At 41.0% G+C, this 12,585-nt stretch overlaps 1 protein-coding gene across 1 annotated transcript in view; it reads left to right on the top strand.

Moving 5' to 3' along the window:
- The window catches only part of ST3GAL3 (ST3 beta-galactoside alpha-2,3-sialyltransferase 3), a 3,995,325-nt gene that overhangs the window by 3,678,807 nt on the left and 303,933 nt on the right, over positions 1–12,585 (top strand). The window lies entirely within an intron of this gene.

Below are 12,585 nucleotides of genomic sequence, written 5' to 3'. Positions count from 1 at the left end.
TTTATTCATAAATTAACATTTATCAGTTAAAACAAATGAGTTGGCAATGCTGCTTGCAGGGTTTACTTCAGTTGACATCCTTTAGTGAAAGATATGGATATGATTTGTCATAACCCTAGGGATTCACATATACATACACAATAGAAAGAATGTGAGTAGTTGAAAGGAATTCATAGAATTACAAGCCAGACATGCATATCATTTGCATAAATGTTACACACTGTTTATATGGTGGAAAAGATTAGATAGTTAAACAATTTCCAGAGTCTGTGTGTTTGTGTGTGTGTGTGTGTGTGTGTGTGTGTGTGTGTGTGTGTGTGTGTGTGTGTGTGTGTGTGTGAGTGTGTATATATGTGTGTGTGTGTGTGTGTGTGTGTGTATAAAATATATATGCATTGCATATCAAGTTGACAACTTTTTTTTATTTTGATGTGATTATTTTTCTTGAAACATTGGGCATAATAATCTTCTAGATTGCATTCTGTGAGATATGGAGTTTCTAACTTGTGAGTAAGGAAAATCAACTATAGAGCAGTGTGAAAAATTATGAATAAGCTTGTAACACTGCCTCAATTTGATTGCGTCATATGTCATATTTCTTAAAGCCAAGGTAGTGTGTTTTATTGTTCGCATCTAAATCAAAGTAAAACAGAATCCTGTGACAAAAATAAACTGAAGGAAGATGATGTGAACAATATGTTGCTGCTGAGGAATGTGTGCAAAGAAATATTTGTTTGGTAACCTGCAAGAAATTATTCACACTTGCGGGTAACTTAAGTACAAATATTCAGTTATCCAGACTCTCTCTCATGGTTTAATATCAGATTTGTTTATCATTACCCCCTTATCAATGTTTAAAGAGAGCATAGTATTGGTAGGTTTATTTTCTAACCTTGGGCAGGAATGCGCATTGCAATTTAATAGTGATACTTAAACCAAGTCCTTCTGGTTTCAATCATCAATGTTAATATGTTCAATTTGGAGCTGCCTTCCTCATATTTTCTTCATGTTAACTCTTTTTGGGAATCTTAAAATATGGTTCCAATAACAATAACACAACAGACTAAAAAAAGCAGAATAAAATAAGATTTATGAGAAATAACTTGGCCCACAAGGACTACCTTCTTAAACCAAATGTTTTGCCAAAGTGTAAATGCTTCTGTGGTGCTTGTGAAAAATGAGTCTGCAGCCCAGGAATATACACTACGAGGGATAATAAATTACACGTGCAGTCACTAAACAGGCTGCAGAAACTGTTGTTTGCATTTAATTTGCAAAAGCTAGCACTGTACAACTTAACTAATATGAAAAGTCACGATAGAAATAAACAGCAGCTGCTTTTTATTTTTTTAATTGGTTGACTGAAATTAGCCAGTTACCCTTTTAGTGATAATTAAAAGACAACAACACATGTGTTAGATATTTTTAAGATCAGCCAGCTGGAGGAATACAGTCACCTGTCTTCTTTTTTTTTGTAACCATTTGCCGGATTTGCAGGTGGGCTGTCAAGAAGTGGAGAACAAGCCATGTTAATAATGAAATAAGATATGTGGGATTGTCTGTGTAAAAAATCTACAAAAAGAAAAGTTTAGGTAAAAGCAAGCACACTTTAAGTCCTAAATATTCAGTTGTAGAAGTTCATGTGCAAGTGTCAGCAAACAGCAGATGTCTAGAAATGGGTTTTAATGTGGGGTTTGTTATACTGTTACCAGGTTACTCAGACTATCCATCTGACTCAATGACAAGTTGTCTACAGACCTTAGTTCTAAAAATGAGAGCATTAATTATCCATTGTTGAATATTTGTGATAGCATTCAAGGGAAGTTATAACTGGGCCATTCTTCCACCACACTTAGGTGTGTGAACTGAGCATGTGAACATTGTCGATACATCAAGACAAGCTTTTATGAACTGTGAACACTGTTGATACTAAATTAATTTCCTGGCAAGAAATCTCAAGAGAGGAAAATGATGACGGCAGCCCCTACTGCAGTTTCAGAGACCAGGAATGGTGCTATTGACAAAATATCTAAGTTCAAGTGCTTTACCATGAATATACTTATGAAGGTTCCTTGAAGTGAAGTAGCAAATATGTTTATACAGCATAAGAGTCATTTGCTAAATATTCCATCAAGGCAAGTCTTTATGAACTGTGGACATATTCGGCAAGTATGTTACTACAGTCAGAATATAAAATACATGCTTTACCCACAGTTAATTAAGGTAACAGAATTTTCCACACTGCCAGCAGAACTTTGTTCATTGCAGTAGTCACTTCCAGTTAGTATCTGTCTCTAGACATTCCACAGTGGAAAAAAAATTGTACTTTCCTGTTACGATTTTCATGAAAGCCCTGCTTTTCCAGTTTCTGCAAAATAATTCTAGAAATCTGCCGCCACTGTCTTAAATGGCAGATTTATCCATGCCATTTATGGCGTGAAGTACATTTCCCTCTGTTAACTGACTTTCAAGAGTGCTACTTGCAATAAAGTATAATATCAATAGTATTGTCAAGGATTCATGTTAAAATCTGTTTCCACAGTTTCCCTGCACATCATTCTGGCTTTTTCTGACCTCTTGCTTTATTTTCTCATGACTTCTGTTACATTCTCTTTTCTTTTCCTGGCATCTTTAAGCTAAAAATGTTATGAAGTTATTCCCGTTGCTAAAAATGTCTCCAGTTTACCCATATCCAGTTTTTCCTGAATATCTGCATATCGTATGCCCTTCATCCTTTGCTTATGAGATATCTTCTATTTATTCTTACTTTTTCCCTTTATGTCTAACTTTTCTAATTCAGACATTCTCCTCTTATGTGCTTGAAATCTTAGTAGCATGTTAACTGCCCTAGATAGTTTATCCCACAGTGGACCAGGACCTGCATTAGTATCTCCTTTTATAAGACCTGAGTAAGAGGTAACACTGATAGAATAAATTGTCTTAAAAAGAGAAGTCGACAGGTTCATGTCATCCATATTAGGGACGTAAAAATTGTTAACAAGAAGTGGAATATTACTTTCTCTGGATTAGAGAGAAAACACATCTGTCTTCTGAACCAAAACAAGACTTAATCTCTGACCATTCTAAGGATTTGTGATATAATGGAACTACCCCTGACTTTTTCATGTTGGCACAACTGGCTACCCCCATCTTTCCCATGTCTTAAAAAATCTCTTGTATATTTTTTCAGATTTAATCTCTTGTAACAAAATTACTTTAAACTGTCTTTTTTAATATGTTGAAACACAACTTTTCCTCTATAGCTGGGCAATGTTCCCTTCATGTTTCAAGATACAAATAGCATTGCTCCTGGAACCTATCATTGCAGATTTGTTTTTTACACTGTTAGTTTGTAGTGCTGACTGACTCTCACTGACTATGAAATGTTATCAATATTCTTTTACCTGTTTATGTCCAGCAAATTTTTTTCTACAAATAATCAACTATAAATAATGATATGCATGCTGTACATCAGTCTGCTCCATCTGACCACCTGACAGATTTGCTAGTGGAATTAGTCTGTCTCATTTTTAGCTTGATGGTTTAGTAAGTAAATCAAGCAATCAGATTACCCACCTACTGCCCCATGATACTTACAAATGATTGCTGTTACATAAACCTGCAGACAGTTGTTGTATACAGCTATAATTGTGCAATGTACAGACTAACTAGCTGTGAATATGGAGGTCAGATGGAGCAAACACTGGACCCAACCCAGTTTGGTTTTGTTAAGGGAAGGTCATGCTTGCTAAACCTGGTGGTCTTCTCTAAGAATGTCACCAAGGAAATGGATGATGGAACGTGGTGCATACCACCTACCTGGATCTGGCTAAGGTATTTGATACAATACCCCACTCGGGTAGAGTTGATAAACTTACTGAACTGGGCATAAATCCCTACATAACTCAGTAGATTGCCAGCTGGCTCACAGACAGGACCTATGAAGCCAGGATTGGTGATACCACTTCCACTAAGAGAATGGCTACCAGTGGGGTACCTTAGGGATCTGTGCTGGGACTCCTCCTATTTGGCATCTACTTCTTGAAGATAAAAATCTAATGTCAAGTGCCTTTGACTGACACAGATGACTGCAAATTGAGAGCTATTATAGAATCCCTGCATGACACAAACATTTTACAAGAGGATCTGACACATATAAGTGACTGGTGCTAAGTCCAAGATTAAAACTCAATGCCAAGAAATGCATTATAGTTCCTTTTGAAAAAACTGACATGCAGGCTAATTACTCCATTAATCAGGTACCCCTAAGAGTTGATTTGGTAGTCAGGGGTCATAGAACATATAGGTTCATAGGTTGGTACTAGGCTATCGGCCCTAGGGCCTATACAAGCTTAGCCATAACAATTCCCTGGCTATTTCTTCCCACAGTATTTACTTCCCTGGACCCCTTTCTAGCAGGGCAACTGACGTGATCCCCTGGGATCTCCCATCCAATCATCAAGGTTCCTTTTGAAGAGAGCCAAAGAGGCACTCTGCTTGACATGTATGGGCAGTCTATTCCAAAGTCTGGGGAGTCTCTGGGTCAGGAACCTATCCCTCCAGCATGTTTTGTTCATTGTGATGACAAGGTTTAGATCCCTGGAACGTGTGTCTCTGAGGGATTGGGATTTCTTTAAGTGTAGCATGTCCAACAGCTCTGGGTTTGACATGGCCTTGTATGTTAAGCAGAGCTCGCCTCTGAGTAGACGATATGCGACAGAGTATAGGTGGAGTTTTTTTTAGATGGTCAGCATAGGGCATCTGCTTTAGGCCTGTGATTCTTTTAGTGAGGTATTTCTGCGGCCTTTCTTGAGAAGTACATACCAAATGGGACATTGTATTCTAAAATGGGTCTAATGAGGGGTGAGTACAGTAGGACAATAACCTCCTTTTTTCTGGATGAAAAGGCCTTAGTGATGAGGTGCGCCACATAGAAGGATTTCCTGACTGTTGTGGTGATGTGGTTATCGAAGGTGAGACCACTGTCCACCTGTGTCCTTAAGTGTCTTATCACACTTTCAGTGTTTAGTGTACTGCCACCTATGTGGTAATTCACGGGTACATGTTTTTTCCCAAAGGGGATAACTATACCTTTCTTGGCATTGAGCTTGAGCCCATGGCTCTGGCACCAAGCATCTGTTTCTGTAAGGCCCTTTTGTACAATATCCACATCATTTGGGGACTCAGTAATGGCTCCCAATTTGTAGTCATCTGCGAACTTTGTTAGCCAGAGTCCCTTAGTTTTGGCCTGTACTTCAGAGAAGTAGATGCAAAACAAGAGTGGTCCCAGGACTGAACCCTGAGGTACTCCACTTGTCACTTGTCTGGAGCTGGATTTGGAGCCGGCTATCTTTACAGTGTGGATTCTGTCAGTAAGCCAGTTGGCAACACATTGAGTGATGTAGGGATTAATGCCCAGCTTAGTAAGTTTATCTGTGATTCCAGAGTGGGGGATGGTGTTGAAGGCCTTGGCGAGGTCCACATAGGCTGTGTGGACCACCTTACTCTTGTTCATGGATTTGGAAACTGATTCGAAGAAGTCAGTCAGGTGCAGGAGACAAGATTGGCCCTTCACAAACCCAAATTGAGTGGGGTCCAGTGTTTGAAGGTTGCCAATGTCTTTGTTTTATAAGCTCCATGATAATATGTTCCATGGCCTTGCAGATCAGGCTGATCAGACTGATGGGGCGGTAGTTCCCGGGATCCAAGGTGGATCCCCCTCTTGTGGAGTGGGATAACTGTAGCTGTGCACCATTCAGTGGGCACAAAGCCTGAGGTGAGGCTATGATTAAACATGACACTTAGGTGAGCTGCCAGTTCATTTTGTAGTTCATGTAGTACACAGCCTGGGATGCCGTCTGGTCCCATGGATGTGGTATTCTTAGCTTTGGAGAGTGCGTTTTTTTACCTGTGTGGACGTTATTACCAGAATTTGGCAATCTTTCGGTATTGAGATGGGCCCTTTAGGGGGTGAGAGGGAGGTGAAGTTTGCACTGAATCAATCTGCCAGGATATTGGCAATATCCTTGGGATCAGCATATTTAATGCCATTCTGTTGTAGCTCAGAGCAGATCTAAGCATTGCCATTTATTCTTGACATAGCTATAGAATGCCTTGTGGTTGTCTTTGGAATCTTTGGCAATTTTTATTTTCGTAACTAGCTTTGGAGGATTTTATGAGAGATCTCAGCTTCTTACTGAGGCTGGTAGGGGAGTTTTTTACATCCTGGGATTTTCCTCTTTTCTGCAACAGTTTCTTCCTTTTGTTGTAAAGTTTGTTTATGGCAAGGGACCACCAGATTGGCTTCCTTTTTTTGGAGGAGAGTGTCTTGGTTCTATTGGGGATGGCACGATTCATGCATGAGTGGATGTGCTCATACAGTGCCTTAGTGTAGGATTCAGTAGTCGAAATTTCAGTTCCCGTCTGCATGGGTGTCATGAGGTTTGTCACTTTTGACTTGAGTAGCATGATGTTGGCTTTGGAGGAGTTTTTACAGAAGTTTACTTACTGGGGGGTGGGAGTTGGGATGTGGATGTCAAGGGTGATTAGCTTATGGCCAGACCTGACCAATGAGGGGGTGACCATAGGTGTGGAGCATCGATTTCCCATGTTGGTAATGACCAGGTCTAGGATACTGGAGCCCCTGGTGGGACTAAGGATTAGTTGATCCAGGGCATTGGAATTTATGAATTCCAAGAACCGTTGGGCAAAGGTGTTGGTACATGAGTAGTTTTCACAGTTAATGGCAGTGTAATTGAAATCACCCAGTATTACATTGTTTGGTTGTATCTTAATATTTTCCAGTATGTTTAGAAAGGTGTAGTGAGAACCTTGGGGCATGGTGGGGGATCTGTAGCAAGCTACAATTTGGATTGCAGTCTTACCTAGTGTTAGTTGCACCTGGAAAATTTCAGATGCATTGTGTTGGGCAACTAGCCTGGTGTTGTAAATATCCTTGGTGAATATGGACACTCCTCCACCTTTAGTGTTTTGGTTTTGGTTTGGTGGCCGAAAAGTGTGGTAAGAGTTGTAGCCTGGTATTGCAGGGGTGCTCTCTGGAGCCTTGAACCACATCTCAGCTACTGCACAGATATCGATGTTCTCCATTTTTAGGAGTGCCTCAGGAGAGTGCATTTTGAGGTTTAGACTTCTAGCATTGAGTAGCATTGCCTTCAGATTTTGTATGCTTGTACCTGTTACTGTGGTGGTTTTGTCCTTTGAACTTTGCCTAAAAAAGGGACTATAGGGGTGGCAAGAGCCTTAGCTAGTAACCTGAATCCCAGGGGTGACAGATGCAGACCATCTCTGGCAAAGCATCATGGTCTGTCGATCATGTCGTCCCAGGCAGACAGATACTGGATCCCCTTTGAATGACACCAGAAGCTTAGCCAATTGTTGAAGTCAATCATTTTGTCCTTATACTGTGGTATCATTCTGGGCGAAGACAGGATGCTACTCAGAGCTAGGTTCATACCTGTCTGGGCCACATAATCCAAGAGCTCTTCCATGTCTCTTTTCATGTAGTCCAGGGGGGTACGTTTCAAGTCATTCACTCCAACATGGACAATGACAGTCTCCTATTTGTACTTGCTCTGGAGTGACTTGAGTGCATGTGTTATGTAGCGGATCCTGGCACCCGACAGGCAGCTGACTGTAATTTGTTCCTTGTTCAGCCTGGTGAGTGGCACATCAGTGTGCCTGACTATAGAGTCACCTATAACTAAAGTGTTAGGTACATTGTCTTGCCTTAGGGGCTGTTGTTAGGTGGCACACTGATGTTGTGAGCTGTGTGATACTTTGGTTGTGATTGGTGTTTGTTTGCGTTTCAACTTCGGAGGTCATTGTTGCTTGGGCAGGTTAATGTTAAGGGCCTTCACATATGTGGGTTTAGTGTTGCTTGCTGTGGGTGTTGGTGGTGTGGGTTTAGAAGGGATATGTGTTGCTTGAGGTGTAGTGCAGGTAGTATCCTTCTCCTCTTGACTGTCTAGCACAATCTTGGGTGGAGAGAGCTTTGCTTCCAGTTTGGCTATGCAAGTGCATCTCTTGAAAGTTGTAGTGTTGGGTGGTAGGAGAAGAGGGTTGTCTGTGTACATGAGGCAATTGCTGCATTGCCCCAGTATGCCCAGATTCACCAGGTGTACAGGAGAAATCACCGAAAGCTGACCCTTGGACATGCCTGGTTTGATGTTTTTTTTTTTTTTTTTTATAAAGTACAAGAGCTATTTTCCCTTACTTTAGCAATGTACTTTGCAGTTATGGGCTGTTTGGTGCCTGTGATTAATTTCTCCTTATTAACAAGCAGTGTTGAGTGGTTGTATCATTTTAAGACTTCCTAGTGCTTTCCAGCAGGTTTTAAAGCAAGTGCTAGTCACAGGGATGCTTAAAGGTAAGATGAAAAAAAATGGTTTATCCTAAATACTGCAGTGTGCACTAGAGGAGTTAGATGTGAAAGTAGGTAACTTAAGTTTTACCTGTCTAAAATGTTACATTTTAGTGGATAGTTACTATTTTTAAAACAGCAAGATAGATTGAAAGGGGGTGGTCACTTTTGTATTCTGGTACTATGGAATACAGTAGGATGGCCAATAAATTTAAATAGTTGAAGGGGAGTGATTTCACAAAATGATAATTTTGTGCTTACTCACACAAGCCAGTAAAAACTGAGAGGAAATGAGATATATGGTCAAATTAACATAAGGGGAAGGCAACTAGAAAGACAGTGGTGTTTAAGAATACTACGGTAACCTGGTGGGAGGATGGGGAAAAAAATTTCTGCCTGACTCACAAGAGACAGAGTAGTGGTCTCTTTTCAAGTTTTAATATGCAGTTAAAAGTAGAATACAAGTAAAACACAAGGTAAATAAAACAGATATGTAGACAGTAATCTGTTCTTTGACCAACATGTGGGAAAGGTAGTAAGAAAATCAATTTATGTTGCCCAAATTTTAAGTAAGGGCATGGCATCCAGGTCCAAGGAAATCATACTGCCACTTTATTTGGCCGTTATCAGATGTATCGTTGAGTATAATGCCCATTTAGCATGTACCTGACCAGACATATGAAACTGTTGGTAGACCCACAAAGGTTCCTTACCAGATATATCAAGGGTATAAACACATTGTCCTTTATGGATCACCCTAAAGCCCTGTCTCTATACTCTGTCTCCTACAATTACTGAGAGGCGATCTATGCCTGGCATACAATGTATCCTCTGATCCAGCTCTGATGGACCTTTTGTGCATCAACAAAATGAACAGCATCAGAACTTCTAGATCCAAGGGTTTAAATTTTGCTTGTGGCATAAATAAGACACATTGGTGAGACAGGTATGTGTCTAACAGGACCCCCATGTTCTGGAACAGGCTCTCCATTGATGTGAAGCAGAGACCATCCCCAACCCTATTTATCGGCAACCTTGACTAATGGATGAGAAATCAGAAACTCACCTGGGTCTGGCTCCATGTCTCTAATAGACAGAGGCAGAAAGTAATGCCCAAGCTAAGACACCCCCACCACCACCACACATAACCTCTAGAAACTTCCTATCTAAAATTGTCCCACCTAATAAATGTCCATGATACATAGGGACACAGTTGGGTCAGATTGCAAGGCTAGGCTTATAAAGGTCCTGGTGTTCATTAGCCTAGTATATACCTATGAACCTATATGTTGTATGCAAACCACAGTCTACTGTTAAAGTTCTTGCTTTATATTATTTATTTCATGTTTTTGAAATCCAATCCCTAAAATTATATTTCTGTACATTGCAGCATTTTTTTAAGCTTCATGAATTCTGTAATGATAATGCAGCTGTAGATGAAAAGGCATCATAAATTGTATATATCTGATGTTGTCCTTTTCATTCTTCCTCAACATATGGGTTACAGATCTGATTCAACTGCATTCCACAGACTTGTGGATCCAACTGTTAAGCTCCCCCCTCTACGCATAATGCCCTAGTCAGCCTACAATACGTCAGATCTTGTTAGCCACCATCTCACATAGATGCAGATCCTCTCTCAGAAGCCTGTTGTTAAATTTTTCGAGCATTTGTGTAGAGTTTTCTTCTGGAATCTTGTTAAATTAACCTTCTGTGCATCCTCCTCCTTTATCTATTTAGTGTTTGGAATATATACTCGTCATTCATTTCCTTTACTTCTCCCTTTTTTTACCTAGTTGGGTAATTTCTTCTTGCATACCATTGTTGGTACCTTTACTTTTTTTTACTACCTTTTTTAGGGTAACTACTCTACCAATGTTGGTAGTTTTTCCTGCTATTAAAACAAAATCTTTCCTCACTGCCCTTACTACTACCTAAAATAAACTATGGGCAAGAAGCCAACAGGATTTAAAAAAATGCACTTCCTGTGGGAACAAAATTCCATATTCTGATGCCCACAGGGAGTGTGTTTATTGTCTAGGAGCAGCACACCTTGATACTAATTGTACTGTCTGTGCTGCTTTTAATTCTAGGGCTGTTACAGATAGGAACAAGTTGGTCCTCAAGGGAATGAGCCTGTGTGTCCTGTGCTTCATTCCCCTTTTCTACAAAGCACTCGAGGAAACACTGTAGGCCACAGTCCACTACCTCATCTGTCAGGTCCTCCAGAAGTCTCTCTGAGGCTGAAGTGGATAGGATGAGGTTCCTCATAGTTCAGATTCAGATGGGGGTTATTCCGTCTCTGTCTCTCACTGGATCTGTGAGCCTCCCTTCCACTTCCCGTATAGTAATATCTCCATCTCCAATCTGTCCCACAGTTTCAGAGTGCTCAGATCTAAGAATCCTAAAAAAAATGGTGTCAGAGCCAAAGTTGGTTACGTCTTCGACTTTGGCAGTTTCCCTGACTGGCTGTGCTCTTATCCCCTTGGATTGGGATGAGTCTCAGAGCCAAAGCGTCTGCGTCAGATCTGTGGGACTGGGATTCACTCCAATATTGTTGGTCCTGTCTTTGCCCCTTGGAGCTTTGGCACTCGATAGCTCTGGTCCAGCTCTATCCTTGAGGGATGGATCAGGACAGGGACAGGGTATGTCTGATTTGGAGATTTTGGTACTGAGGGGACAGGCCACAGCTTCTCCTGGTCTGTCTGCCTTCAGGGTAGTGGAGAGGGTTTTCTCTTGTCCAAAAAAATCAGATCTCTCAGTCTTCTTTGGATCCTACATACATTCCCCCAGTAGGTCCAAGCTCTGCTCTCATCAAAACTTTTCCAAAGGGGCACCCATTGCCAACTAGCATCCAGACAGTTCCCCTTGGAGGAAATTCCCCTCTCTTCAGACACCTCCCCAGAGTATCTTGCTGAGGAGATTCCCTATAAGAGAATGTGCAAAAGGAGGGATATAGATTCCCTGTTGGAATGTGTTATAGAGGATACTGACTTTGTCAGAGGGGAAGGGTCCCCCAGATCACCACCTGATACCATCTCATTTTGAGGAATTTTGGAGATCCTTAAGCAGAAAGGTGGTTTGTCTTTAAATAATCCTTGCTGAGGGATCAGTATTTCTGGAAAGCTTTCAGTTCTGGCCCATATATGTATTGTGTGACTCCCCGGCTCATACCAGGCATTGAAGGAACCGGAGTCTGTTGAAGCAATCCCCCATCATCCAGACAAGATTTTAGCACCATCAAAAGACAGACACCACTAGAGCAAAGGAGTCCCTGTTGATGCTATGGTTTTGGTGACAGCCACAAAAAAGGATCTAGCTGAGCAAAGCTCCTTTGCCCTTACCCCTAATAGAGAGTCAAGAGTGTTGGACAGATTTGGAAAACACATATTTGGTTCAATGACCTGTACCTTGAGGCTCCTGAATTATCTGGTGCATTTTACAAGACTGCAGAGGGAGCTCTCCAAATGTCTCTTGGAGTCCATCTGTAGAGAACTATAGAAGATCATCCTTACAAATAGCCACTTTGTTATCCATTTCCAGTGCGTCCATGAGGTTGATATCCCATGCTGCAGAGGATAACTCACGGGCTGCTGGTTTTAGCATTTCAGTACAGACACACACCTGGATGCAGTTGTGTGACTTTGTGGGGCCTTTCAAGTCTTCTTTCATCAGTACTCCTTTTGATGGAATGTCCTTGTTTGGTCCTTCTGTTAATGAAATGCTCTTCCCCAGTGAAGAAGAAGGAAAGACCCTGTCTGCCATAGGATTTACTTTCCTACCCCCTCAACAATCCTCTTCCTGGAATTAAAGAGGGGGCAAGAAAATGTGTTTCCATAAATCCCAGGGATCTTTCCAAGATTCCTACGAGGTTAACTTCTTCAGAGGTAGAGGGGAGAGTTGAAATGTAAGATGCCATCTTCAGAGGTAGAGGAGGCCCACAAAATCGGGGTTTCCAAGATTCCTTTCCAGAAAGACCCTTTCAGTGCTTTTGAAGAAATAAGTCACTGCTCACCTCTCGAGGCAGTCAGGGGCACCTGTCCTTGCACCCAGACACCTTGTGCTTTTATAACAATAAATTCTTGGGTGCTAAAAATAATATCTAGAGGTTATTTCATACCATTTTTCCATCTTCCCCAACCAAAAGAAAAAAGCTTCCCAACATTCCACTCCTTTTCCTGTTATCTTTTGTGGTGATCTGATGG

This window comes from Protopterus annectens, chromosome 10.part0 (assembly GCF_019279795.1).
Source record: "Protopterus annectens isolate FY-2018-M chromosome 10.part0, PAN1.0, whole genome shotgun sequence".
In the NCBI taxonomy this organism is placed as follows: domain Eukaryota; kingdom Metazoa; phylum Chordata; order Ceratodontiformes; family Protopteridae; genus Protopterus; species Protopterus annectens.
This window is presented reverse-complemented; position numbering and strand designations above follow the sequence as displayed.